Consider the following 25,365-nt stretch of genomic DNA (forward strand, 5'->3'; position numbering starts at 1 on the left):
TTTTTATAATTTATTTTAAAGAGTGTAGTTAACAGTTCAGCATTACCAAACTTGGGTATCTCCTGAGGGGATACTTGTGATATTGATGGAACTTTTGCATAGAATGCTGACTCTTCCTGTTCTTTTATTCTGTCTATCATGCCACATTATATTATAATTTGGAGGAGTGACTTCATAATCATTTATTTCTTTTTCAACCAAGTTTCAGTTGTAATGACTTTGTCAGGGGAATACATGGTAAAGCAAGCATAGAATTCATGGATTTTGTTTCACATTACTTCTTGGTTTTATCTTAAAGATGAGGAGGTTGGAATTGGGGTAGGTTTGTTGAGTATTAGTTGGGATGCCTGGAGGTGATTGGATTGTGGAGTTGGTTGTTTGTTGTCTGGGATCAGGATTTGGGTGGATATTACCACTGATTATTTTTTATTTTTTTTTTTGTGGAGTATCTATGAATGAATGTATCCATTTATTTGTTGTTACAGTTCTTTTGGAGACAATAAGATATGTTCTAAGTAGCTTGAAATGCCCATACTGAAAGAAGTCGGGGTATGTTGTTTGACAGAGGTGAGGTAATATAGTGAGTAGGGGTTTAGGCAAGTGTTGTTTACTGTATGTGTGTTTGTGGGGGTTGTTTGTAAATTTAGGGGAGCGATGTGATAATTCTTCAGCAATTAGGAACCATAATCAGTACAGGGCTGCTGTCTCAAGGTATATTGGTTAGATGGAAACATGGCAAAAGCTGAAAAAAATAATTTTTCCCTCTGTTCTTCTGTGCTTCAATGAAAGAGGCAAACAGACTACAGCAACCAGTGCTCTTATGATACTAAAATAAGCATATACAACAATGAAAAATGTTTCTTAGGCAAATCTCCACTATATTTTTGCTAAACAAATACTATGCGTTCTGAAAGCCACTTTGACAGTGTAAATTTCAATGTTCTCTAGCCCAACCTGTTAAGTGCATATGATGTAAAGAGCTGGTAACCTGTTCCAATTTGTTTTGTTTTGTTTTGTCCAAACAGAAATGTTGCTAACTGTATGCATCCAGATATATTTAGTGAAGCACTGAGAGAAAGTCAGGCAAATTAATATCTTGATTTTAAACTTGCCTCAGAGGTTATCTTTGGCATGAAGTTTGGGCTAGTCTACAAGGACACTCTGTCTTTCTGAAAAATCAGATAAAGGGATGTGCAACTTGGAATTTACAAATCAGAAATCCTTCTTGATGTAATAACAAGTATCATGAACAAGATTTCCAGGTGAAGAGTTTTAAGTCCGCTTTAGAAGCTAGTTGAAAGAGAGATGGGGTAAATTTTTTTAGCAACAAATTACGATTCCAGGGAGACACAGGTTCTTTTACTGGAAAAACACTTCACAGAAAGCCAGAATTTTTTTATACAATTAAAGAAAAAAGTGGGAAATGATTTAGACCTTGTTGAAAATTATAAACAAGTGGTAATTATGCATTTAATGAAGGATAAGTCTGAGAAAAGTCAAAAATTTGAGAAAAATAATCCAACACGGCCAGGACTGGAACTGTGAAGGGATACAACCAATTAGAAGCTGCCCAAAAAGAAAACCATGATCATTTGCTCCTATTTGTCAATCTGGTTGAAGGCCTCTGGTTACATGTAAAATTTGGGATTACATTTTGTGGGTATGCAGGGTCCCTGGCAATTAACAAAACTGTAGAAACCATGCAGTTAGTTTAAGTAAAGGGAGATCTGGGTGAGATATGCTAAAATAATGCCAGGAGTTAACTGAAAGGTTTTGAAGAGAGATTTTCCTCCAAGAGATGAGGTCAGAAGAGACGGAACCAAACTTATCAGGGCCAAAACAGACATATTAGGATTACCTTGGCCTTGGTCTGTACTGCTTTCTTCAATAACTGTGTGAATAAGTGGAAAGAGAGGAAAATATAAGAGTCCCTGCAGCCATTCCTGAATTAGAATATCCCTAGAAATCTGCCTTTGTGTAGGGATTAGGGAGAAGAAGCTGCTGCTTCATTTTGCATAGGTCACAGAGGCAGAGGCGTAGCTAGAGTTTGTGCCACCCAAGGCTGTCTTTGAGTTTGCCACCCCTCCCTCCTCACAAACTCATGGTCAATTGGGCCCCCCCCCATACACAGCTCTCCTCCCCTGCAGCAATTCCACTGTCCCATTACTTAGCTATTTCTCCCCATTTACCATAAACACTGTAATGGGCATACTGCTTTATGCTTTACTTTTACAACGATTAGTTGAATTTCATTTAAAACTTTTATTTTACATTTACAGCACAAACACTGATAGACATCTGCTAAACAAAGCAATACAGTCTCACAACGAAAACAGACTTAGCATTAAAACGTATCTGCCCTTGAAACTCACATTCATTGAAACAGCACTGAAACCCACATTCAAAAAAATGCATCTGTCCAATGGCAGATAAAGTTTACCTTTTTCGTCTGTTTTCATATCATAGGCCCATTGCACACATATTTAGGACTATGTAAACATACATGTGTTCTTTGATTCACCTTCACTTGTTAGAGCATGTTTTAAATTTATTGTTTTGAACATTTTTCCAGTAAACAATGAAACAAAATGTATGAACCAATAAGGACAAATCTGCCCAATTTAGAACATTTCCATCATAAAAGTCTACTCAAACTTCTGTCATTACAATCCACCAATATCATATGCACAATCTCTGCAGAAATAAAACAACTTTATATTTCATTGTTTCATCTACAGATAAAGTATCTGTTGCCCTTGAAGAATAAATTGCCTATGTTACATTAAAAATGATAAGCTAGTAATATTGCAATAGGCAATGGATGGAAAACTGATAGCAGGTTCATAGCTACTAGGTATCTTCTCCAAAAAAGGACATTCTCAGGACTGCAGCATCCACCCCCTTTAAAGTACAGCACAGTACAGTATCATCAATCTGTCTACATACTGTGGGAGTAGAATCCACAGCCTTCTGCATCAAAAGCAAGTATACTACCTGTTGTGCTACTAACAATGCAAACAGACTTGGCATAAGCAGCATTAAACTTCCCTTCCCCTGAAACTCTCAGCTCCTTGTAAAATCCACTTGACACTCAACAATATCTCTCAACTTTACAACACAAGAAATCTGGAAAAAGGCAGAATGTATGGGGGGGGGGACAAAGGCCCAAACCATGGACATATTTTAAACGTTGCTTGTACAATCTTTGAAAGTTGCTAGAATAAAATGTTTTGTGTTACCATGAGTTTCCTGAAAGACAGGAAGACTGAAACTTAAATGGCTGTCATTATTTAGTGAATTCATTTCTCACTGATTCGCCAGAAAACGACAAATTTTAAGAGGAACAGACCAAAGGTATGAACTAAACATTCCAGACATTCTGTGAAAATCTGAACAATTGAGAACTATGGACTCAACTCCTTGAGACACAATTCCTTGTACCTAAGGTACAGGGTTTGAGCCTGAGTAACAGTAACCACCAACTATACCTAACTGGGGCATTTTACACACATACACATACACCCACACACATACACATACACACACACACACACACACACACACACACACACACACACACACAAACACATGGAACAGAACGTCTGCATGCACAGACGTAATGCTATGGGAGCATTATTAAAGTAAATGTGACAGTCCCAAAAGTACTGCCCCTCTCGCCCCCTCCCCCAGCTACGCCACTGCACAGAGGCACACAGAGTACAGAATGGTCTGCCCTGATTGCAAGAAATATTTTTCACCACTGAAATACTTAAAGGCTCCTTGTGTGGCATCATCAGGCAACTGTTGAGCCTGCTGCTAAAGAACTAGCTTAACCAAGAATGGGGGTAGCTATAAGAAAGTGACAAGACAAAATTACCCATACCCACAGTCTCATGGGCTCCCAGCAAAAGAGGAAAGGCATGTGCCCCCTCCACTACTTGTTGATAAACACCACCACCATGTTGAAAGATTAGATGGCAACGACACCATGAGGGAGACAGTCCTAAAAAGCCTGCATGTGACAGAAGCTAACCTCATTTCCATGATATTTATGTGCATATTGGCCTTATTCTGTGACCAATTTCCAGGGAACATTTGACCTGAAGCTAGCACTAGGGCAGACATATCTGTGATGATGCTCACTAACTGACAGGAAGATGAGAACTGGTTAATCAAAACCAGGCTGGGATGATGAAGCCATCAACATAGTTGCTGATGGCAAATAAGGGAGATTTTTTATTTGTGTTGCCTGTGTCCTGAAATGGAATTTGAGGGTCCACTGCAAGACTCTTGTTCAATATATACTGAAAAGGATGATGAAGATGGCTGCTGCCATGAAAATTAAATCCCTGGGAAAGAGGGACAAACTGTACCACGACAATCATGGACTTTAGTTTTAGAATTAATTGATTTAGGCCACTGAGAACTAAGATCAGCCTGATGTGTTTTGTTATTTTCAGAACCAAAAAAAAAATGAATAGTATTTAGACCTCTTGTATTGACCTTTTTCTAAATAAGTTCAAATGTCTCATGTGGTAACAGGCATCCGAGAGCATGCAATGTCTGAAAGGAGAAACACTTGTGGCCAAGACTGCTAAAGAAAGGGAATGGTGTAGCTTCTGGATAGGATAGTTCTTATCCACTTGTCCTTTGTCATTGTCTCCCATGCTGGCAAGTAGAGGGACATTCATGTCTCAAGTGCCTCCAGAGTGGGACATTAAGGCAATCCCTCAGTAGTTCTGTGAACGGCTGCATCTGTTCTGGAAATTACAGTGTCAGTGCTAGCCTCTGTCAGAATGTCATCTGAAGTTCTGCAACTATCTTCTTTTTTTTTAAATGATAGCTTATGAGTACTCAGCTTTTGACAAAATACCCAATGAGGAGTGAAGCTCTTAATGGAAACAGCCATTAGCATTTTTCATTCTTACTCTTTCTTCTACAACAGAGCCAGGAGTGCCTTCATATAGTAATACCTGTTCAACCACTCTCATAGCTCCGTTAATTAAATTATGTGTGAGATGACACCGAGTGTGCTAATGCCTACAAACACATCTCAGCATACAGGATATCTAATCTGTCAACCTGTGCTAAAAATGAATCTTGTCAGACAAGTCATTTTCTTATCGACAAAAAATACAGGGGGCACATAATGTACTTCCTAAAGTGGTCCAGAGCTCTAGACTCCTTTTTACAAAGCTGGACTGATAGACTCTCATCTGTGGCTTCTCTCTTTAGGGCTGCTGCCACCACTATAGATTTAGCTAACAGAGTTTTCATCCAACAATCCCAGTCCCTGAGAGGCCAGAGGATCTTGTCTGGTCTCAGGGAATATGTGCTAAAAGCTTGGATTTTTGTCAGGCCCTCTGAATAACAAGCATAACCATCCAGAGTGAATGGGAATACCCAAAAAGAAGGCAAGAAAGATCAGAAATCTTCCTGTAGAACTTCCGCTGATGGAGGGACAGCATCACCTTACCAAGCCTACTTCTGTCTCATTAGGTCTAAGACTTTCCTGAATTTAAGGTCTTCAGGAGGGGGCAATGGCATGTCTTCTTTACTTATGTTCTCTATGTCCAGGGTTGGTAACTTCAACAGGAATGTATGCACTTTCATGTACATCTCCTATTCCTATTCTCATTCAGAGGAGAGCCATCTGAGGACAAGGAAGAAGAAATATCTGTCTAAGTACAGGGCTGAGGTTGATGCCAGTACAAGTTTTAGGGACTGCTCAGTCAACACATCGTATTGAGTCATTGTCACTTCCAGTTATAAAGAATGCAGTATTAAGATGGTCAGTGATATATCCAAAAGTATCAAGACATTGATGAAGAAGATCCCAAAGCCAAGCCCTCAATCCTCAGTATCAGCACTGAAGTCATCTCAGATACTGCTGTCAATGTGAGTGGTGTCAGGCCTAAAGACTTCAATATAAAGATACCAACACCTGAAATGGCCCTGAAGGCTTTGGTGCTGTAATCAGGGTTGATGTCTCAAAGCAGATGACACCAGCATTTAGGAAAGCTTGGCAATTAATGAGCTTGTGCTTGTCCATGTCAATAATATCAGTGTGCACAATGCCTGGATTTTCAGTTCATAAAAACATGTCCATTATACAAAGTTTGTGGCATAATCTACAGTTCACTCTTAACTTCCTCAAGGGCTATAAGAAACAGTAGGAGAAATGAGAAGCCCTAGAAAAATAAAATAAAATAACAGAAATAGCACCAAGGTGAAAGTCATAGAGAGAGATTCAATATCTTTAATGGTGCAAGACAATGCTAATTATTAATGGCATCTGCGTCTAAGACACCATTCTCAAAAACTTCCATGACTTGCAGAAGATCAGTCATGTTGTGCCACTAACAGTCTTGCCAAATTATTATGCCTTTCAGTATACAGTCCTTCTGCCATTAGTATATCACAACCATCAAAAAGATTTGCGACTGTTTTCAATTCTGTTTTACAAAACCTATATTTGTCTCTTTCTCCCACATGTTCAATGAACTTTATAAACCAACATGTATGTAGTCCACTATCTTGGGCTGCCAATATTACTCTTTTGTCTTGCATTCAATCTTGATCAACATGAGATTGTTCCAAGAGTTTTCTATACTTGCAACCATATTTATGCCTTTTCCACATTTCTTGCCTTCTCTTCTGATGCTTCATCTTATATTCTTTCTTTTATTTTTTGGCACATTCAGTTGCTGCCTGACTTCTAGTTTGATTTCCATCCCTGCTTGACACCATGCTTCTGCTAAAATAAGCAGGGAAGTCGTCTTAGACCTGTTCTTTTCATGTTTTAAAACTTTCACTAGGTGTGGGTCTTGTGTGGTCAACAGATATGTATGCAGTCCTAATATTACAGATCTATACATGTATTCAATTTTGAGGAGGCCCATGCCTCTTTCAGAACAGGGAATTTGTAGTCTTAGCATACACTGATTTTTATAAATCATTTGATAAGCATGAAGCATTTTTCTTCTCTTTCGGTCCAACTGATCCAATACTTTTGAGGACAGTCAGTCACTCCAAAACTGTAAGTTAGGACAGGAAGAGCAAATTGTTTATAGATTGGACTTTGTTCCTAAATGTCTGAGTTGCCTTCAGTATTAATTTTAGTCATCTAAAATATTCCTAAGTTTTATTTGCATCTGTTCATGTTTTATTGTTGATCCTTCAACAATTCCCAAATATTTATACACTCCCCCTTGTTCAAATTCTTTTATATCACTTTCCTGTACCAGGCTGATGTTTTCTTGGTGCTGCAGCTTTCCTACTTTAAAGGTTGCAGATTTATCAATGCCAAATGGCAATCTTAAACTACTCTTCAAGAAAAGCAAAAGTATTAAATACATTCAAAGGCTTCTTCCTGAGCAGCATGCAGAAATGTTACAAACACTACCTTTTCAGACTTCTCAGCTATTCCACCTCAGTAAGGAATAAATCACATTTCTCAATCCAGAGCTTCCCGTATTTCTACTAAGTTGATTTGTAGTGACTGAATGGTTCAACATTGTATATTTTCCACTGTAAATTACACTTCTGCACACTCAAGCATATGCATTCTGGAAAACAAGCATATTTTCACTTCTGCATATAAATTTTTTTACATTTACAGATATATTTCTTCACTCTGACACCATGTCAGGTACACATTTGTTAGAATACTCTATGCACAGCAGGAACTGTTAACATCATTCTAGCCTCCTTGAGGTGTTTGTGAGGCCTTAGCATAGTTGACTCCTTAAGTGCTCAGCATTTTCAATAGGTCTGGTCACAGAACACTGGATCTTTATTCCTACACTGGTGAATTAAAGGGATAAAGCCCTGAATATGGCCCAAGTGTTCCAAGTTTGATTAGTGGCTTACGTGCTTGATGGTCCAAGCAGGGAGGACGATTATGCCCACCTTGGGGGTGGGTGTGTAGCTCAGATGCACCATCATCATCAATCCCTAGTGTAGGCCAGGGACAGAGAGAGAGAGAGTGTTGTCTATAGGGGCAGGACTCTGGCTGAGTCACACATGGAGGCATAGAAGTCACTAAGCACATTACATGCCAAGCCTTGGGATAACATGGGCACATATTCCCTCAAACAAAAATGACAATGGAGAGAAGCATCTTCAATGGGAAATCTGACCGCCACAAGAGCACTTGGTGACTTTGTTAGGGATGTCATTTATCCTAAACCAAATCAGATGAGCTGCTCTTACAGTCTGAAGCAGCAACCTGAATAAATAATTCTTATCAAGACTGCTGAGAAAAATAAGTACTAAGTGACACAAAGACATAGCAAGCATAAAAGAGTGACCATATAATTCCTATGGGAAAAAAAATGTTTTATTTATTTATTAATTAACCGGGAAAGTCTGACTTGGAACAAAGCCAATTTTCAGCGGAGGCCCGGGGAGAAACACTCCAGACGCTTGTCTTTGTAATGTGGGAGGAAACTAGAGCACCTGGAGGAAACCCATACGAATGCAGGGAGGACATGCAGACTCTGCACAGAAGGTACCCCAGCCAAGAATAGAACCGGAGAACCTCTTGCTGTGAGGCGACAATGCTACCGCTGCACCACTATGCCGTCCAAAAAGAACTGAGGTAAGCATTTGAATCAACATAGTCCATCTTTGGCAGACAGTTCAAGTACAGTATAGAAGTCTTGAAATAATCCTAATAGTTTACATTTAAGAGTGCAGGCTCACTTGATTGTTTAAGTGCCACATGACAGACTGGATGTCAGACCAAATTACAAAGAGCCCTGGAAGCAGCTTTCTTCCAAATCTTTTAAGACCAGGAAGATTGACTGTAGCTCCAACTGGTTTATGTGTATAGCCCTCAACCAAGAAGGAGTAGTTCTCTTTAACTATGGGGAAATAAGCTCAACTCCCTACCCTGACAATAACACATCATTTGCCAGTAACTGGGGCCAGTTTGATTATAGTTTTGGGGGACCACCAGAAGATATGTGGAGATAGCTCACTACTTAAGAGGCTGGTGACACATATCTAGTACAAAGCTGACATCTTATGTTGTATTCTCCAGCAGAAGGCAATTATAACTGTCACTTACAAACTTCATATACATTTTATACATTAACTGCTAAACTCCAAAAACCAAAAGTCACAAAGGCACGGAACCACCACGAGCTGGAATCAATAATTTATTTAGCGCTTTCATCAGTTGTGAACTATGACTTCTTCAGAATACAGTGCAGTAAGAAAAAACAACATATATAACCCCAACCTAACCATAATTGATAATTAGATAAGTTGCAATTAATTTTTAAAGTGCCAGCACTCATAAAAATAAATATGTAATACAATATATCACATGACACAACATCCTATACTTCTACTATAATACATATAAAAACACATCTGTTATATCCTGAATATATAATAAAACAATAATTTAGTAACCCTAAAATATCTGAAATAAAATTAAAAATAAAACTCAGATTTGAGTTTTAAACAACTAACTAATGATATAACTTCATTTAAACCTGGGGGATTCATCGCATTGACCCTCAATTGCCAATGCAATTCTTTATACTCTAAAAAGGTGTCACTGGGTCCCCCTCTCTCATCCAAAGCTATATGTTCTAATACATGAAATTTAAAATTGTGTTCAGGAAACTGAATAAGGTGTTTTGCCAATGCATTTTTATTATTACCTCTCCCTATATCATAAATGTGCTGGTAGATGCGTGTCCTAAAAACATTTTTAGTTTTTCCCACATAATATCTTTCACAAACCTGGCACAGAGCTAAATAAACCACGTTTTTAGCACCACAATTGCTCTTGTGCCAAGATCGCACTACCCCATAGGAAGGTATTTCAACATTGTCTCCTTCTGCCACATGTCATAGTATATCCACTCTGTTGCATATTTGTTTCACTCTTCTTACTTTCTAACATATTTTTTATACTAATACTTTTTTATATACCACTTTGGATTTTTCTCCTATTTTATTCACCACTTGTTCATCATTTTTCAGTAAAAACCAATTCTTATACAATATATCTCTAAACTCCGAGAACTGGGGAGTATAAGTCAATATCAGTGCTCTCCCAAAAGAACAGTGATTGTCCCTGAAGGTGCTACTTCTATTAAAATTCACGTTTCCTAGTTTGGATTGTGGGTCCACGCCCACACCTAAACCCAGAACCTAAGTTCAATGTGTTAAAAGAAACTGTTAGTAGACTGGATGAGGAAATTAAACATGATTTGTGTTTTGCAATGAAAACTAATGAATATAAAGCCATTTTTGTTAACACTGATAAGATTATACCTAACATTAAAGATAAAAAAAAGTAAGAAACTGGAAAGAGACAGGAAACAATATGCGTTAGGTCAAGCTTACCCCCTGCCAAAAAACAGGTTAATAATCAAGTTTCAAGTTTAGGAAGTTTTCTGAAGACAGATAAGATCCTGATCTGAACTGTACAAGTAGCAAAAATTAAGTGAGAGGCTCTGAAGAAAAAACAGATTATCTATCTAGTGCCTAGTATTATGACACTAAGTATGCATGCCTCAGAGCACGGTCTTTTCCAGAAATTTGCCACATTTTGACTGTTGGAAAGAAAGGACACAACCATAAACATAGCAAGGAAGATCACTGATGTTAAATTGACAAATACTAATGCCAATGACTAGTCGTGTACAGCTTTTCAATGATATAGCAACAGTGATCATTCTTTTTATTCCTCACAACCACTTGAGAAAACATGGTCAGTACTATCATCTACAGCTCCTCACAAGCACTTGAGAAAACATGGTCAGTACTATCATCTACAGCTCCTCACAAGCACTTGAGAAAACATGGTCAGTACTATCATCTACAGCTCCTCACAAGCACTTGAGAAAACATGGTCAGTACTATCATCTACAGCTCCTTACAAGCACTTGAGAAAACTTGGTCAGTACTATCATCTACAGCCATCCACCCAGCTGTTTGAAACCCATTTTTGTCTAGTTCGGGGTCAGTGGGACTAACATCTGTCTCAATATTTAACAAACTTACAGCAAAGTTAATTTCAATTATATTTATGAAGAATAAAAGGATTTTAAAATTAACAATGGAAATAAAATTCTATGCTGGGATAAGATAAACGTAAGATGTACTTATTGGAAAGTTAGATTTCGCTGGTCTCTGCCCAGGTATGAGAATGATAAGACTGGTGCCTTGTCACCCTCTATTGACAGAGATGAATGCTGTTTAGCTCAAACTTCTCCCTACCTATAACCCCTTACACCTACAAGCTTCTCCAGATCGACTCTCCCAGTTAGATCCTAAGAAGGCATAAAATACCATAACACATCACTAATTACAGTGATATAAGAGGCATGAAAGGGAATTTAGTTACAGACTCACACAGGTCCCTCCTACGTGACAACCTGACTGAAAGAGAGTGGCTTGTTCCAATGTCCAGACAGACAGCAGAGAAATCTAATACTCCAGTAAGTACATAACTTACATATTTTACAAGTCTTGTTTGGACATTGGAATCATAGTAGAGTCCCTCGCTAACTAAGGTGGCCTACCCCAGTAAATTTCAGAAAATGGTAGTTCCAAAGGATGCTCTGGTTCCAGACTTTAATATTCAGCAAATATATAAACAGAAGACTAAGCAGTGGCTGCAGTGATCTCATTCAGCAGAATGTTTTAGGAAAAAAAGCTGCGGATGTAGCTTGAGCCCTGACTGATTGAGCCTTTGGAGGAGCAGGAAGACTTTTACCTGCCAATGTACAACAGAAGAAAATGTGATCCAAAATCCATTTTGCCAAAGTAACCTTTGTTATCTTTTGACTCACTTTAGAAGGAGAGAAATGAACAAAAAGCTTTTTATCTTTTCTATGACTGTTGTACAATCTACATAACAACAGACATGCCTGTGAAATCTAGGCAATGAGGTCAATAGTCCCCCTTACTGGAATATTTAGGAAAGAATACAATAAAATGGATAACTTGATTTAAATCAGCTTGAATAGCCACTTTAGACATAAAGGAAGATTCTGTTCTAACAGAAACACTTCCAAGATAAAAGGTAATAAAGGGATATTTAGGAGACAGAGTCTGAAGTTCTGAGGCTCATCTGACAAAAGTAATAACAGCTAACAAGGTAGTCTTCCAGGGCCAGAACTTCAGATCCACTGAAGTAGACAGTTCAAAGATGATCCAGTCAGATATTCTACTACAAAATTTAGATCACAAGCTAGTGCTGGTCTGGACAATGGAGGTCTCGAGAGAAAAAAACTCCTTTGATAAAAGCTTTGCAGGAAAGGTGAGATACCAGGGAATGGTTTGGAAAGCCTTCACAAAAGCAATAAATTGCTGACAAGTTTACCTTCACTGAAGAATAACTAGAGCCTTTCATATACAATTGAGAAAGAAAGGCTAAAATCTGAACTAAAGGTATGAAAATGGCTAAAAATGTTTGCCTGAAGTCCATTCTGGACATTTCTTCCATTTACCCTTATTGATCTGATTACCTAAAGGTTTCTAGGAGGCTGTGATAATCTCAACAACATCTGTAGGGAACTATGTGTTCCTGGTCAATACTGGAAATGGACAAACCAAGTGGTTAGATGCAAAGACTAAATGTCCAGGTTAGGCTGGACAAACAGTTAAGCTATCAGACTGGAACTTCGTGGTAGGAAAACTGGATTCTTCTTCTCATTCAGATGAGAACTTAGCAGGGCAAACCAAGTCTGGTGAGGCCAGAAGGGGGCAATAACAACAAAATGAGACTTGCTTTTCTTAGCTTTCTGTAATAGTCTGGGAATGAGCACCACAGGAGGATAAAAATACAGGGAACCAATGGGCCAATTCTGGAAGAGCACGTCCCTTGGTGATTGCCTCTCCTGGGGGACTATGCTGAAGTACTGGGTGTATCTGGTGTTGAATGGTGAAGCAAAAAGGCTGTAGCATGGTGCTCCCCCATCTCCTGAATAACCTGCATGCTGCCATGATGTCCAGGGACCACACACACAGCGTAGGAGGATTTGCTGGCTGAGATCCTCTGCGATCACATTAGAAGACCAGGCTATGTGCAATGCTATTATAAAATGAAGCATGTTCAGAGCCCATATTCATACTCTTATTGCTTCTGTGCACAAAGGGTCAGATCTGGTTTCCCCCTTGCTTGTTCAAATACCAAATAACCATTATATTGTCCAACTGTATGGAGAATGCTCCTCAAGGGAGCTTGTCCTAAAATGACTGCAAAGCTAGGATGCAGCTCTCATCTTGAATACATTGATATGCAGGGCAGCCTCCTCTGTAATCCACAAATCTTGAACCATTTTGCCTGCACAGTGCATACCGACTACCCACCCCACCCCGCCCAGGGCATACACTTGCGATGGATAAGTTCAAGCATATTGGAAGCATCATGTAGTTTATTTGTAAGTAACGTTTGCAGAGTATTTTTTAGAGATACATATCCATCCATCCATCCTCAAGCTCTTTTCCCATTTTTTTTGCACATAGGATCGAAGTGTCACTTCAGCAGTGACAATCATCTCAAGCCAAGTTTACACCACCAGGTGGCTAGCCCTGCTGTAGAACATAAATATATACACATATACGTATACATATAGATACAAACAGATATATTTTTAGATATACATATATACACATCTATACTAGTATTTATTCAATACTTTATATTAATTTATGCATCATGTCTGCACTGGTTGTTTTAAAATCACATACTTAGGTTGTTAATTATTTAATGAAACTTTTAATTGGTTTGGACAGTTCTAAGGAAGTCCCTGAATGAGTGTCTTGGTTGAATAAAAGTCATTGCAAGCTCTGGGTGGTTATCTTATTGAGGACGTTGTCACTGCTACTGACAACTTTGTTGCAGGTGCATACAGAATTGTATGTTTTTCTCAGCATCATTTAGCTTCCTAACTAACTGATGAAAGTCTGGTTTAGATTCTTAACTAGTGAGGTGGAAGAGTACTCTAAAGTGTAATTACTTTGTAGTGCTTTATTTTTATGTATTTAATTTTCTAAGGGAACACTGGAAGAATAAAACTTCATAGTAGCTACTCCAAGTCCATTGTCATGCAAAGTATATGTAGAGCACACATACAAAACACCAAGCAAAGCCCGTCAAACACTGTAACCTTTCATTAACAAATGCAATGATACGAGGTGAGATAGTTTTATTACAGGTTATATGCAATTCAAGGCAGAAGATATATGGCAGGAACCACAACATTTTACTTATGTTCACTGAATAAGCAAATCAATTTTAATTCAGTATATTCACAAAACTGATCAAATAGCAGATTTGACTGCAAACCATTGAACAAACCATATGAAGCAGTCAATTTTTCCTCCTTTTGCTCCCTCCATCATAACAACCATCAGACCAACCCTCCATAGCAGCCTAGCTCATTTATTTCCAAGTGGTGGGATCCAACAGATCCTCTGAGGAGAGTTATCATATATGCAGATGTCAGGGAATTTGTACCTTTACCAGTACCCAAGCAGTGAGTGTGTGTTACTTGTATCCAGTGGCAGCTCGTACCATCAGACTGCAGGACTGCAGCCCTACCAGCAAAAAGATTCAAGTTTGGACATTTACATTTGAATAAAAAATAAAACATGTATTTAAATATTTTGTTTGTTGTGCTAATGTGCTCTAAGCAAGTCCGACTGACTTGCAAAGTCCCAGAACTCGAACTGCACATGCTCGTCGAGTTCCAGTTTTTATTTATTTATTTTAATTAGAGAAAGTTTCTGTAAATCTAGACTGCTTTACAAGCAGTCCAGATATGAGAGAAGGCATCAGTGTGATGCCCAGAAGTATATGCGGTTTAACCGCACAGTAAAGTAGAAGGGGGTTCGGACTTCCATGTCTGCAGTCATGTACGTGACGTGGACGGCTGGATTGCTACTGATTGGTTCTCACTCTCTTCTCAAAAAAGAGAGCAAGAAACAATCAGTAGTAGTAGCCTGTAGCACACTAATCACAATACTTTGATTACTTGTGCTACAGATGGTACACTATCGTTGGTGGTGAAAGTTGAAGTTCCATAAACAACTTTGTTTTTTTCGGCTTGCTTGCCTTTTGCATTGCTGGCTTGCTTATGAGCAGCTGCAGTCACTGAATCAGACAGAGAGGAAGAAAGAGTTCCTTTCTTCATAAAGGAGAAGAAGACGGACAGTCACTTTTTTAACAAGTGAAGTTATTAAACTGAGGTAGGTGTTGGACCCGGCTCTGTACAGATGTCAATGTAATTTTTTTTTTTTTTTTTTTTGCAGTAGTCTAGAACACAGCAGTGAAATCTGCACTAGATAGATCATGATGTTAGTCTGTAATATTGTATATTGCTGTCAGAACTGTTTATACTCTACATAGCTTAACAGAGTCTCAGTTTTTTTGTGATTTGACTCTGCTAAGCTAATAAGTCACTCCATTCATCAGCGGAAATGTAAACAAGGCTGCCATGTTTTCTTCAGGCAAAGTGGTATTGTCTTCTACCTGTAGATAATATAAAATATTAATTCTGTAGGGTGCTACTATTTTTTTCACAGAGTTCAAGGCTTAATTCATTTCCCATTTCTGCCACTGGTATTCCTGTAAGCAAGTTATGTAATGAAATGGTGATCTTAAAATACCACCATAAAGAGATGATTGTGTCCAGTGGATTTATCTGGTTAATATATAAAATTAATACAATATGCAAACTGCAGCACACTAAAATAAAATGTATGTGGTACTGAAAATTATTTTACTTTTCCTGTTTTGTTATTTTGGAAACTGCAATAAAGAAATTGTCTGTGGATACCAAGGGCCCAGGTATTCATGGACTACATATATAGGTATTAAAAATTATTTGTTGCATGTCCTCTAAACATCAAAGATAAGATAACATATAGTAGATTATGATTCAGGTATTACAATTGCTGAGCACTGTGCGTGTGTGTGTGCGTGTGTGCGTGTGTGCGTGTGTGTGTGTGTGTGTGTGTGTGTGTGTGTGTGTGTGTGTGTGTGTGTGTGTAGTGCCCCAGTTAAATATACCTGGTAGCTATACTCAAACCCTGCACCTTGCAAACAGGTAGCAACAGCTTGACTTCCCTACCCCCCTCCACCACTTGTGAACATTTTGCCTCATATATGTAGTTTTATGGATTTTGAATAGTGACAGACATTTGAATTTCAGACTTCATATTCTTCAGAAAGTACATGGTAACACAAAATCTTTTATTGTAGCAATGTTCTGTTTATAACATTAATATTTGAAATGTGTCATTTTGGGGGCTGTATTCCTCCATTATTGGCTCTGTCCAGGTTTTTTGTGCTGTGAGGTTGAGAGCTATGGTGAGAACTGAATTCGCTGAATATGTTTAGGGAGCTCTATTCCCCCATTATTGGCTTTGTCTAGGTGTTTTGTGCTAACTAAGAGGTTGAGAGTTATGGTGAGAACTGAATTCACTAAATGACAGCCATTTAAGTTTCAGTCTACCTGTCTTTCAAGAAACACCTGATTAGGCATAGTGGTGTGTTTCTGTGACTGTAGTGCACAGGGTCCAGGGTCCAAGACTTGGCAGTAAAATGCATGGTGGCAACACAGCATTTTATTCTAGCAACTTTCCAAGATTATACAAGCAATGTTTAAAACGTGTCCCTACTTTTTAAGCTTTTGTCCCCCCCCCCCCAATAAATTTTGGCTTTTTCCAGATTTCTTGTTCTACAAAGTTGAGAGATACAATTGAGTGTCAAGTGGATTTTACAAGGAGCTGAGAGCTTGAAGAGAAGTTTAATGCTGCTTATGGTGAGTCTGCATGTATTGTTAATAACACAACAGGTAGTGTACTTGCTTTTTATGCAGAAGGCTGTGGGTTCTACTCCCACAGTATACAGATGCATTGCTGATACTGTACTGTGTTGTACTTTTAAAGGAGGTGGGTGCTGCAGTCCTGAGAATGTCCTCTATGGTGGAGATACCTAGTAACAATGAACCAGTTATCAGTTTGCCATCCATTCCCTATTGCAATATTACTAGCTTATCATTTTCTTATTGCAACATAGGCAATTTATTCCTCAATGTCAACAGACACTTTATTTGTAGATGAAACAATGAAATGTAAAGTTATTTGCTAGCAGCAACCTCTTCATTAGTTGCAGATCTCATTAATGTGGAATTATTTAGATGACTTTTACTTCTGCAGAGATTGTGATATTTACTGATACTGGTGGATTGTAGAAGTTTGAGTAGACTTTTATGATAGAAATGTTCTGAACTGGGCAGTTTTGTCATTATTAGTGCATGCATTTTGTTTTATTGTTTACTGGAAAAATGTTCTAAACAATAAATTTAAAATGCCCTTTAACAGCTGTACTGTATTATACGAGGAATATAATTTAATACAATCAGGAAGGTGTATCAAAGAACACATGTATGTTTCCTGTTCAAGGGACCTATGATTTGAAAACAGCCCAAAGTTAATCTTTATCTGCTACTAGCCAGATGTATTTTCTTTGAATGTGGGTTTCAATGCTGTTTCAATGAATGTGAGTTTCAAGGGGAGAGAAGTTTTAATGCTAAGTCTATTTTCATTGTGAGACTGCATTGCTTTGTTTAACAGATTTCTATTAGTGTTTGTGCTGTAAAATGTAAAATAAAACTTTTAAATGAAATCCAAATCATTGTAGAAGTAAAGCAGTATGTATATTACAGTGTTTATGGTAAATGTGGTGAAATAGCCAAGTCATGGTACATGGGAATAGCTGCAGGGGGTGGCCCCATTCGAACATGATTTTGTGGGGAAGGGCAGCAAACTCAGACAGCCCCGGTTGAACTATACCTCTTAACTGTCCAGATTTTGCAGAATGAATAGACTTTTGCTTCTTATTTTTGGTTTGTTCCTCATAAAAATTGTGGTTTTCAGACATTGAGTTTCAGACTTCATACTCTTCAGAAAAATGCATGCTAAAGCAAGGCCTGTTGTTCTGTCAACTGACTATGTTTTTACAAGAGCAACTTTTAGTACTTTTCGTATGTTTCCCCAATATATTTGGCCTTGTCCAAATTTCCTGTGCTAAGAGGATGAGAGGTACGCTCAAATAAATCACTTTATAGAATTAGGTATATCCAAACCTCTCAACTGTCCCTGATTTTGGCTCAAAATGTTGCTCTCCCCCTAATAATCCCTCCGCAAAATGGAAAATTTGGAAGAAAACATGGAGGGTTTACAATTAATAAATAATTGTAATGATCAGTTATAGATTACTTTTAATTGGGTCTATATTAAAAGATCGAAGAGGTGTTTCAGAGAACACCTCTTGGTCGACACGTAATAAGCGAATGCTCAAAACAGCATTTTTTTTCCCTGGGAAAGGAACCGCTAGGACAAACACACACACACACACGCACACACACACACTTTAAAACATAACAACGTGGGGGGCTTCACTCCCACACCCCCCAACATGGGAGGCTGTGCCCCCCACACCCTCCCTAACTAAATATACCAACTCTGAGATCACACTACAGTGAGGAAAGGGTCGAACACACAGGGATGGCCAAGCGATTTCTTTCCCAGGGAAAGAAATCACTGTTTTGAGCATTCGTGCTTTAGTGCATTCGCTCATTACGTGTCGACCAAGAGGTGGTCGCTGAAACACCTCTTCGGTCTTTTAATATAGACCCCTTTTAATTTCAGAAATGCATGTAGATTCTCTTATTTTCTCAGCTGCTCAGGTTAATGGTACTAATATTGAAAGTGTCCCTCTTTGACAGGTTCCCAGCTGTATTATGTGGGTATTTTATATTTTTGAATCACATTTGTGGTCCGTTTTTCATAAAATTGTGGTTTTCTGGCAAATTAGTGGCAAACCATTAAAGATTGAAGTTAGAAAATAATGACAGACATTTGAGTTTCAGATTTTATACCCTTCAGAAAATTCATACTAATACAAGACCTACTATTCTATTATCTTCCTAAGTTTATAAGAGCAATATTTAAAAATTGTCCTTATTTTTGGGCCTTTGTCCCACTTCTGTTTATGGCTTTGTCAGGATTTGTCGCTCTAAGGCTGAGAGATATGACAAATGTTTCAGGCCCATCACCGTCAGCCAGAGACATTTAATTGTGACATACTTGTTGCACCCCACTCCCCCACTTAGTGACTCTGGATGTGTCCAAGCAAGGCAAGGAGCAGTTATGCAGTGTAAGTGTGCAGAGTTTCCCCCCATCCAAGGTAGACACAAGAACTACAGTGGCTTTTCATCTGTCCTTGATTTTGAAAAATACTCTGGTTTTCTGTCATATTTTTATACTGTTGATTTATGCTTCTTTTTCAGAAAAATGTATGTCAGTGCAGTGCCTGTTGCTCTCTGTTTAAGTAGCAATGCTTTAATGACCATCAGGTAAGCTTATCTAAGAGTGTAAGATGCAAGTAAGCTTTAATAAGCATGCTGTTAAAGAATTACCAACATTGAAGGCCTTTTTGTTGTGGCCATGCAGATAATATTTACATAACTAGAAAGCGTATAAGCCTTAAGTACGGAAATGCATATGACAGTATTTGTAATAAAGGACAGAATTACAGTATTTTCAGCAGCTCATTACATTTGTTGGAGACTTCAGTCATCTTTGCAGGCTTTACCTGTAAACTAAACAGAATGCCGGTCTATCATGTGTGGTCTATAACCTGTGCAGTAATTCTTTCAGCAATTTTTCTTGAGCTTGTTTCTTGTTTGCTGTTCATTTTTTACTTTGATCATGTTTTCCCCATGAAACAAGTAGATAGTTGTTGTCAGGCAGCAGGTCTTTTTTGGATAAGAAACATTTTTACAAGTGGGGGTATTGCTACTTTCAGCACGTTACTTGGTACTTTTATAAAGCTAAATATAAATTATAATTAGAACTGCAGTGCAATGAGAAGTGGTTTGAGTTGAGTGCTGCTTGTTTTTTTATACCTGATTTTGACTGGCATTCCAGTAATGTATTTAAAAAGTAATTTATTTTTTCATGCCTCACAACCTTTTTGTTTCCATCTAGATATTAAGTAAGCTCTCATGTAGCCAATGCATTGAAATATTTTTTTTCTTCTCCACTTCATTTTGTCTTGATTGGACTCTCATAATGATGGTTTGGCACCCAGGGTAACGTATTTAATTAAAGTCCCAGTTTTAGTGGTTTTGAGCATAGCTCCACCCCTTTCTAGTTGGCCACACCCCTTCCCATTGGCCCCAGCCATTCCACTGTCTCCTGCTGCCCCCCTTTGATTTGAAGTCACCAGCCGCCACTGCTTGTATCCAAACCCCCTCCCCTGCTGGTGATGTGAGCACTTTTATCACTACAAGGACACCTATACCCCTCTGTCCATGCATGTATGCTCCTACCACACATGCAGGCAAGAGCTACTATCATTAGCTTGGGTGTCCATGCCCACCCTTCACGAAGAAGTTACTTGGGTCACATGTCTCTACTCTTCGCCTCTCTAGCTGAGGTCCTGCCAATGCAGCAGCATCACAATTTAGCTGGGAATCCCCAACCCAATGGGTATAGTCCATCCTCTCTGCCTGCATTATGAAACACTCAAGCTACTAATCAAACTCAAGTTGCATGGGCAATACTTAGGGGTTTATGCCTACATTCCACCATGCATGTCTGAAGCAGTCCTTAATTACTATTCACACTATATTCATAGGATCATAGGAGGATACTAGACTATTGACCCAGAGGTCATTTCAAGCCTAGCCATTTCATCCAAATGTAATACCATAGATACTCTATTCAGTACCCAGGATTGTATTTACTAATGACTGCCCATGTCCAGGAAGGTTGTGGGCGCTATCCCTGGTATGAATTTACGGTGCCCCATCCACTTTTCCAGGTTCCTTTTGAACAGTGTCATACAGGTGTTCTGCTTCACATGAGTTGGCAGCCTATTACAAGTGACAGCTGCTGGGAGACAAAACTGTCCCTCCAGCATGTTCTATTCAAGTTACAGACCATATTTAGGTCCCTGGAAGTGGTAGCTCTAGTTTTGTTTGATTTACGAATGTGCAGCAAATTCATTAGGTATGGGTTGGAAATTGCTCTGTAAGCCAGGCATAAGTCTCCCCTAAGAAGTCTATACGAACTAAATATAGTGACAGGGACTTTAGTCGGTCTGTGTAAGGCACATGCTGGAGTCTTTTGATCTTCTTTGTTAGAAACCTCTGAGGTTTCTCCAATTGCTTCAGGTGCTTTGTACGGTGCATGCCAAAAGGGGCATTAAACTCAATTATGGGCCTCATTAGTGATGAGTATAGAGGGGTTATAACCTCCTTTGCTCTACAGGCAATCCCTTTGCTAATCAAGTGTGCTACTTAGAAAGCCCTCCTTACCACAGTAGACACATGGAGATCAAAGTTAAGGTCACAGTCTACTTGTGATCCCAGATCCCTTATCACTTTGTATGTACGTAGAGTATTGTTGCTAATTTGATAGTGTGAAGGGACATTATTTTAATTGAAGGTAATGATGATGCATTTTTTTGCATTTAGTTTGACACTGTGACTAAGATACCAGTCGATGGTCTGTGTAAGACCATCCTGAAGTACACTGACATCATTTGGGGATTCGATAATTGCACCCTGTTTGCAGTCATCTGCAAACCTAGTCTGCCACAGCCCCTTAGTTTTTCCCTGAACTTCTGAAAAGTATATACAAAACAGCAGGGGGCCCAGAACTGACCCTTGTGGCACGCTGCTGGTGACAGGTCTGCTGGTTGATGTGGAGTCACCCACTTTGATAGTGTGTGACCAGTTTGTGAGCCAGTTGGCAACCCATCTTACAAAAAAGGGGTTTACATTCAGTGTGTTAAGTTTAACGGTAATGCCTGAGTTTGGGATTCTGTCGAAAGCCTTGGCCAAGTCGAGCTACACTGTGTGCACAGATTTGCCCTCATCGATGGCCCTGGTCACATTTTCAAAGAAATCCACAAGGTTTAACAGGCAGCATCTGCCCTTGATAAAGCTGAATTGAGTCGTATCCAGGGTTTAGAGGTCACCTATGTCTTTATTTATGAGGTCCATGATGATACATTCCATGGCCTTACAGATGAGGCTGGTCAGACTTATGGGTCTATAATTCCCCAGGTCTGTTGCTAAGCCACATTTATGGAGGAGAATAACTGTTGATGTTCTCCATTCTGCAGGAACATTGCCTGTGGCTAGGCTGTGACTGAATAGGGTACCTAATGGTGATGCTATTTCGTGTTTTAGTTTGTTTAGAAGACAACCTGGAATGTTGTCTGGTCCCATACAGGCTGTATTTTTTTGCCTTAGACAAGGCTTTAATGACCTGCTCTTTGGATATGTAAGGTGTGGGGGGGGGGGGGGGGTTGGGGACAAGGTTTGTGATAAGTTTGGAGGAAATAAGGGAGTGAAATTTTCACCAAATCTGTCTGCCAACAGGTTTGTTATCTCTGCAGGATCAATGCGTGTGATAGCGTTAGTCACTACTTAGGCACATGCTCGGGTCCTACCTTTTATGCTGTGTACATAGCTGTACAAGGCCTTATGGTTATCCTTGGCTGTGATTGCTAAGTTTTTCTGAAAGTTACCCTTAGAGGATTTGACATGTTATCTTATTTGCCTGTTGAGACTGAGGAGGGTGCTTTTCCATTGCTGGGGCCTCGCCTTAGTTTTCTTAGACAGCAACTTTTTGTATTTGCTGCAGTTTGTTGAAGGTGGATGTCCACCAGGGCCGCTTGTCTTTACTTGGGGCTTTGGCTTTGATTCTCTCTGGAACAGCCGAGTCTATACACTTATACAAGTGATTGTACAGGGCTTTAGTGTAAGCTTTGGTGTAGTTACCACTTCCATCTGGGGGTGGGGCTTGGAATGCATTTATACCTTCCCCTAGAAGGGTATAGCTTGCATTGGTGAAGTTTTTTTAGTCTGGCTTCACCCTTTGTGAGTTCTGGTGTCAGTGCCAGTTTGAAGGCGACTGATTTGTGGTCAGATTTAACTAACGAGGGTCTGACAGTTGTGGTGGTGCATATGCTTTACATGTTAGTGAAGACTAGATCTAGTATGTTTGTCCCTCTTGTTGACATTTGGATAATTTGTTCCAGGACATTTGAGTTAACAAAGTTAAGGACCTTTTGCACTAGCGAATTAGGGCTAGCATAGGTTTCCCAGTTGATGGTGGGATAATTGAAATCCCCCATGACCAGAGTGTTTGGCAATATATGGATTGACTCTAGTTTGGTCAAGTAGGCCTCATACAAATCATGATGCATGGTGGGAAATCTATAGCTAGCTATGACTTGAATGGGGGTCTTAACCACAGTAATCTGAACCTGGAGTAACTCCGTGGAGTTACCTGTATAACTAATCGGGAGGTGAATTTATCTCTAATAAAGATGGAAAAAATGCCTCCTTTGGCTCTCACATGTTCGTTTTGTGGTCTGAAGGTGTGGAAGTCATTGTAGCCTTGCAAGGCCAGGGTACTCGCTGAGGCCTTGAACCAGGTTTCTGTGACTGTACAGATATCTATATCCTCCAGTGATAGGAGTGCTTCCAGGGTGTGCAGTTTTTAGTTAAAGCTCCAAGTGTTTAGCAGTATAACCCTTACTTAGTTATGATTGGTAATTTTTATATCGGCAATTTTGTCTTTGAGACCTTGCCTAAAAAGGCACTATGGGGAGGCGAGCTTTTGCCAGCAGTCAAAAGCCTAGTGGTGCCAAGTGCAAACTGGCTCTGGCAAAGCAGCGAGGTTTGTCAACCTTGTCATCCCAGGCTGGCAGAAATTGGATCCCTTTGAATGACACCAAAATCTAAGCCAATTATTGAAATCGATCATTTTTTTTGTTTGTTTGTTTATACTGTGGCATCATTCTAGGTGCTCAGAAAGCTCAATCATGTCTCTCATCATATAGTCCTGTGAGGTACATCTCAGGGCATTCACTCCAACATGAGCTATGACAGACTCATAATGGTAGTTGCTGCCAAGAGACCTGAGTGGATGCGTGTTCTGACAAATTCTGGCACCAGACAGGCAGCTGACTGTGACTTTCTCCTTATCTAACCTGGTGAGTGGAACAACTGTGTGTCTCACTATGAAGTCTCCAATGACTAGAAAATTTGATTTATCAGTGTTATGCCCTAAGGGCTTGGTAGTTGAGACAATGGTGTTACTGTGTGTCTTGGGTGCTGTGGGAACTGTGTTAGTTGTAGCAGTTTGTGTTTTGAAGGGCTCTGGTGTGTACGTTTTTTGACAGAACGTCCACATATGTTGATTTATTTGTTGGATGCATACTATGTGTATGAGTAGTGGTGGAAGAGTTGACAACCTCTTCAGTGTTACTGTTTCAAGTGCTAGAGAACAGGGATTCAACATTCTTGGTGTAGATACATCTCTTGCACTCTGTACTAGAGTGAATTATTAGTTGAGGAGTTGCTACACTGCCTCAGGAGACCCAAGTCAACAAGCCTGGCAGGAGAAACAGAGGTAGTCCAACTGTCCATAAAAAGAAGTTATGTACTCACCATAACTTTCCATGTGAGTTGTTTATCTCACCTTTATTCTCACTGATGGATTCAGAGCCGATCCTCGGCTCCGACACGGCCGATAGCAAAGCTCAAGGTTTGCCAGTAGCTCGAGACCAAGCCCCTTATCCCATGATGCACTGCTGGAATTACCTCAGATCTTGTTTGCTGCATGTATATATACCCTTGTAAGGGGAGCACTCCCCAAGAAGGAAGAAGAAGTATTGAACAACCAGGTTGATACTAGCCTCTAGGTCAACTGTCAGCCAGGAGGGGGTTGGAGGGAGGGATGTGAGAATAAAGGCAAGATAAACAACTCACATAGAACGTTATGGTGAGTACATAACTTCTTTATGTGAAGTTGTTAAATCTCGCCATTTATTCTCACTGATGGGTAGCGTCCCTAGCACCCGCAATCCTGGGTGGCTCACGGGAGTACATTTTTCAGGACCGTAGAACCAAAAGAAGACCTGTCCCTGGAAGCCTTATCTACTTTGTAATGAGTGATAAAGGTATGAGGCTTAGACCAAGTGGCTGCAGCACAAATGTTATCAAGGGGCAATTTAGCTTGAAAGGGAGAAGACGTAGAAATGGCTCTGGTTGAATGAGCCTTTGCTTTGTGTGGCAAAGGTATGTTAGCATTTGCATGAACAAATGAAATACAGTCGGATAACCATTTTAAAAGGGTTGTTTTAGCCACTGGTCTACCTTTTCTGGCCTTCGAAAAAGATACAAAGAGTTGATCTGATTTTCTAATATCCTTAGTTCTATCAAGATAAAATCTGAGCTGTCTGTGTACGTCAAGTTTGTGCAGCATGTATTCCAATTTGTTGGAATGGTTGGGAAAAAA

General features: G+C 39.4%; 1 protein-coding gene across 1 annotated transcript in view; it reads right to left on the bottom strand.

The window, feature by feature from the left end:
* ODAD3 (outer dynein arm docking complex subunit 3) overlaps window positions 1-25,365 on the bottom strand; it is a 606,433-nt gene that overhangs the window by 186,614 nt on the left and 394,454 nt on the right. The gene's annotated exons all lie outside the window — the stretch shown is intronic.

The sequence above is a fragment of the Protopterus annectens genome, chromosome 9.part0 (genome assembly GCF_019279795.1).
Source record: "Protopterus annectens isolate FY-2018-M chromosome 9.part0, PAN1.0, whole genome shotgun sequence".
NCBI classification, from domain to species: Eukaryota; Metazoa; Chordata; order Ceratodontiformes; family Protopteridae; genus Protopterus; species Protopterus annectens.